The sequence below is a fragment of the Vigna angularis genome, chromosome 7, assembly GCF_016808095.1.
Source record: "Vigna angularis cultivar LongXiaoDou No.4 chromosome 7, ASM1680809v1, whole genome shotgun sequence".
Lineage (NCBI taxonomy): Eukaryota > Viridiplantae > Streptophyta > Magnoliopsida > Fabales > Fabaceae > Vigna > Vigna angularis.
Genome location: NC_068976.1, coordinates 16,691,941 through 16,697,940, shown reverse-complemented (window position 1 = coordinate 16,697,940; position 6,000 = coordinate 16,691,941).

Sequence of the window (6,000 nt, the reverse complement as noted above, 5' to 3'; positions counted from 1 at the left end):
CAAAAATTATAAAATGAAAACTCATTATAAAATCATTTTTTTTAAGAAATTGTTTAACCACGAGTATTTATGATTTTTTTCAGGTCAATTACCAATTCCTTTATGCTTGTGAAAATTGGATAAAATTAGATAAGACAAAAATTATAAAATGAAAACTCATTATAAAACCTTTTTTTTTGTAAGATTATTTAACAACCAGTGTTTCTGATTTTTTCAATTGGGGCTACAGTAGGGATGACAGAGAAAAAGGTTGGAGTGAGAGATGAAAGAGAAAAGGTTGAGAGGAATGAGAGAGGTGAGTAAGGATTTGAGAGTTTTTTTTTTGAGAATGAAAATTATTAAAATACCCTTAACCTTAAAACTTAGAATCCATGATATATAAGGATATTTTTATCTACTAAAATCTGATACGCATTGCTAAAATGTACCAACTGAAAAATAGGGTATGCACGTTAGCAAACCCACACACACACACACACACACACACACATATATATATATATATATATATATATATATATATATATATATATATATATATATATATATATATATATATATATATATATATATATATATATATATATATATATATAAATGACCAAATGACAACAATTGAAAAATAAAACATGAAAACAAATAAAACATGAAAACAGATAAGAAGTACTTTTTATTGATCAATTATTAATTTTCTCTAATAATTTTTCCATCACTTATTGTTGTTATAAACTATAATATTTATTTGCACTTTTGTATGCAGGTATCCATCTCATTATTCCCAGTATCACGAGCACCTGGTAAGCATGTAAAATTAATGGTTAAAATAAAAAAAATAAGCAAATCAATTATAAAAATCATGTGAAAAAAAATTAGTGAAATAAAACATCGAGAAATAATGTTAAACCATAAAAAAATATTTAAGAATACATACCGTTGTTGATGGTGGCAGATTTCATTAAGTGACAGTTACTGATACATTTGTAGAAAGGATCGTTGGATAATTGGCCACATTGTGACTCACACTTTTTGACACAATTGTCAAACGCTTTTTGACTATATCCAATAAACTCACATTGGACATTACATTTCACTTGGCATACAACACCATGACTTAATACAGATTGTGCAAAATTTAATAAAATCATAATCGTAATCATAACCCAAATACATTTTATCTCAATTTTCTCCATAAGTCTTTTCTAAGTTGTCTTTAAGATTATGAAATTCTACAAAAGTTGAATCACACTTGTGGTGTTTCATCAAAGCTAAACATGAATTTATAGAAAAATAATTTATGTACATTTTTACCCTTGAAATATTTAGCAATAAAAAAACATTAATTATTTTCTCTTATAATTAATATATATTAATTGTATCTTATTTTAAATTTAAATGAAAATAATTAATGTATATAAGTGTTTTATCTTATAATTAATATTAATTATATTTTATTTAAAACAATATTTAATTAATAATTAATTTAATAAAAGGTATTAAATGAAAAAAATAGATTATATAAAAAAAAGATTGAAGGAATTGACTTCCTGCTCTGCCGTTAAATTAGTTCAAGAGGGGTTAACTTTGTGATGAGGTGTTAGTGCTGGAAGCATTTAAAGATGCGACATGGACAGAGTCTTACATGGGAAATGTTTAATTAAAACATAAAAGAAAAGGGATTTTCTGAAATCTAAAATGAAAACATCACTAAATTAGGGTTAATGAAAAACAAATTGGAAACCGAAGTCTTCGTGTTTAAGATTGGAGAAGCAACATAGGATTGACAGAGTTAGATATTAAAGTGAGTTTTAGTGAGATTTATTGTATTATGTTCTCCCGAAATTAAGGTTCGTTCACATAACAAGAACAGGGCATGACAATGGTCATGGTTTCTCATAGCAAAATTGTGAATCTACTTTAAAAACTTCCCGCCGTCGATGGTCCGTTGTCAACGCTCGAAGAAGAAAGAACCTTCATGTTCTGCCGCCACACCACAAAACACGTTGTCGCCGCACCGCCGTTAACTCACCGAGAGAAGTCGGCCTGGTGTCGCCATCCCTGCACAGCCACCACCACCACTTCCGCCGGCGCTCCGCAGGCACGATGACTTTCTTCTTCTTAGACTCTGCAAAGTGAAGATGGTTCAATGTGGATGGCTGTCGGAGGCTCTGAAGGTAATAACCGAAAAACTGACATCCATAAGAGTGCCCAGTGTGGTGCTTCTTTAATGGAAGAAGGATTCCGTAGACTATGAAAATCGAAAACTCATAAATAAAATAATGGCTTCTGAGAGGTTGCTACCCACCTGTTTCATACACGTTAAATACTATGCTCTGTAATTTCGATTTACCGAATAACAGATTCAAAATTCTCAAATTTGACTATATTTTTACATGCTTCAAAATCAAATCATTGCATGTATGGCCGACATTAACATAGGAGGCACGTCCATTGGATTAGATTTTGAATTCATTCTTACTTTATAATTTCTTTGATTTTTTATTCTTTTTTGTTGCATTTTCAATTTTTTTTATTCTTCTAACTTTTAAACTCTTTATAATTTGTGTTTTGATTGTTTTGGAGTTAAAAACTAGTAAATAATTAAGCTTTTAGAAACCTAGTTTGTGATCATTTTTCTAGACGTAAGTTAAACATCAATTGATTTTAATAACTGATTGAGAATTATATACAAGTTGCATTCATTAGAAATAAATCATTTTATTAACTAAATTCTTGAAATTGGAATACAAAATAGAAATCTCAAATACCTTTTTATTAACTAAATTCTTATACAATATAAATTAAAAAAAAAATTCTAAAAATTATCCTTTGTTTGTCGTATGATAACAACACTACAAAATTTTACAAGAAAAGTTGTAGGAGGTCACGAAACTTTACAATGATGCTATTTTGACAGTACAAATATAAAAGATTAAACAAAAATTACAAATGTCTAGATGTGAAAAACAAGCCAACCTACCTGAATCGTTGAGGTCAATGCCTCCAAGGGTCAGATTAACTTCATCTCACTTTTGAGGGATTGCATTCTGCAAAGCAAAAACACAAATATGAATATGATAACAAGTTTTGAAAAAAAAAAAGAAATCTTAATAAACATGTTAGTTCGCATGTGTGGTTATATTTATAAGGTTTATTTTATAAGAGAAGACATCATGTGCAACAGAGAGTCCTCGTTTAAAAGCAATTTCAGTAACAAGTCCCTTTGGTGTTCCAAGTGCATTTTAACTAACCTTCTGAGGACTTCCTTCAAACAGCTTGCCACATGATAAGCTGAACTCGGGTGTGACCAGGTGTGTCCAAAACTTCTGAAGTAGGATTAGTGGGTGAGACCGAAACTTTCTGCACGAAATCTGTGGTTGAATACCGTATTGAAAAAATATAAAAAGCCGAAACAATTACGCAATGGTAATCTTAAAGAACAAAATTCGTCTTTAAAGTCAATTCTCAGTTTTGCTATGAGAAACCATGATCATTGTCATCCTCATGTTCTTGTTTAGAATGTGTATGAACCCTAATTTCACGAAAATATCATACAATAAACTTCGTTAAAACTCACTCTAATTTCCAACTCTATCAATATAATTTCTAACTCTATCAATCCTAAATGTGTTGCATCTCCAATCAGACTCTGGTTCTCAATTTGCTTTTCATTAACCCTAACTTATTGATGTTTTGATTTTAGATTTCAAAAAACTCCTTTTCTTTTATGTTTTAATTAAACATTTTCCACCTAAGACTTTATGCAATGTCATGTTTTTAAATGATTCCAGCACACAATCACAAAGTTAACCTCGTTAAGTCAATTTAATGACAATCAATTATTTCAATTTTTTCACTTTTAGGGATCCAAATTGAGAGAAAAAAAAGAGAAAGAAACCTATTTGAGAAAACCTAACAGAAATAGAGACTATAAAAGTGGTTTAACCTAATAAATATTGAATGCATATATTTGTTGTGACTCATTTATGAGATGATTATTCATTATTAGAATTGATAAAAACATTTGGCACCCATCGTGGAACAACGGTAAACACAGACATAAAGACATCACTCTAGAAGCCCTAGGCCAACTTGTGACCATTCGAGATGGGACAAATCTCAAGGCTATGTTTGAATTCACAACCCACGGAGACGTTCACCTCATCGTCGAAACAAGCAAAATAATTTACAAGTACATGAGTCCAACGCGAACTTCCTGGACGTAAGGGTACACTTGTGACTTTCCAAGGATCAAGACTTCCATCCTTTTATTTCGAATATTACTCTAGCTAACCTCCCAAGAGGAATCAACATTAATATTCGAAAGTATGATGGTATCACCGACCCAACCACTCATTTGAAAGCTTATTTGATCTAGGTACACATTCATACTCGAGAAAAGGTATTTTATTGTTGGTTCTTCCCTACCACTCTAAACATTCAGGCCCTAGACTGGTGTTACACATCACCTCCTAATTCGGTGGATTCCTTCAACATGTTGAGCACAATCTTTAAAGCTCAGTTTATTGATCGCAAAATAGTTCCAATCACATTGGCCTCTTTGAAGTAGACAAAACAATAAGAGAATGAGCCTCTGTGACACTTCATGGAAATGTTCACCATTACAATAATCAACATACCTAATTTGACCTCGTTAGTGATTTTACATTCTTCGATATATGACCTCCAACCCAAACCATTATCGGACTTGATATTTAAGAAGCAGTCCAAGAACATGGACACACTTAAGGAGTGGGTTGTCCAATAGCCCCTAACAACAACAATAAATGTAGAATTATAAATGTTGTAATAAATGCGTAATAAAATTTTCAACAACCATATCTTTGACTTGTATTTATAGTTTTCTCCATGAATTTTTTATTAGAGTCGGCCTAATCACTGTCCAATTCCATAAAACTTGATTACGAAACCTATTTAGGTTAACATAAATGATCAGTTGATTCTAATTGAAATCGATCGGTCTCCTCCAAACTTAGACGATGAATTATGAAATTTGATCGGTATATATCAATCAACGATATATACAATACGAATATAAAAAAATTTAAAAAGATATTCTCAATCTTATTTTTACAAAATAATCATCCTTCATTTTAAATTATAAAAATGTATAAATACATGCTATATTTTATCTTGTTTATAAATAAATAAATGAAAATCGAAATCCCTATATCTCAAAGAAAAAAATGATTTATCCTATTTGTTAAGTCTTTGATATCCATAATTTATCATAGATTGGACAAATTTATTTAGTGAATTCAATGTTAAAGACTTAAAATTTTTTAATAATTTCATAAAATTCAAAAAATTACCACTCTTTTTAATACAAGTACGTTAGTTGAACAATTCAAATTAGGAATGTTTGGTAGTGGGTTCATTGAACAAATATTGTTAATTTGTGTATGCAAGAACTTTAAGAAATATCGTTACGTTAAATATGTAATCTGGCTTAGCTAGTCAATTTTTCACGATTTCATATAGCAAGATCAACATCCTATAACTTTCACCATTGAATAATTGTGTCACATTATTGAGCAATTTGTAATAATGTAAACTTAGAAGCTCTACAGGTAGATCAAATTAAAATAAAAAAATAAAGTTATAAGTGATAACGTGCATAGGATAGATAGAGATGCAAAGGATAGGCTAGTCCACCAGTTCGTTTTTTTTTTTTTTAAATTAAAATTAAAATAAAAAATAATTTTTATTTATAAATCACTTGAAGGATACATATGTAATAATATTTTATCTTAAATTATTAAATTTAAATTATTAATTATAACAAAATAATTTACCAGATAAAGATAATAATTATTATAATTTACATTACTAGAGACATTAAATTAAAAACTAAAAATATAAAAATAGTTATATTACTAAATATATTTTTAATATATATATATATATATATATATATATATATATATATATATATATATATATATATATATATATATATATATATATATATATAACAAATTA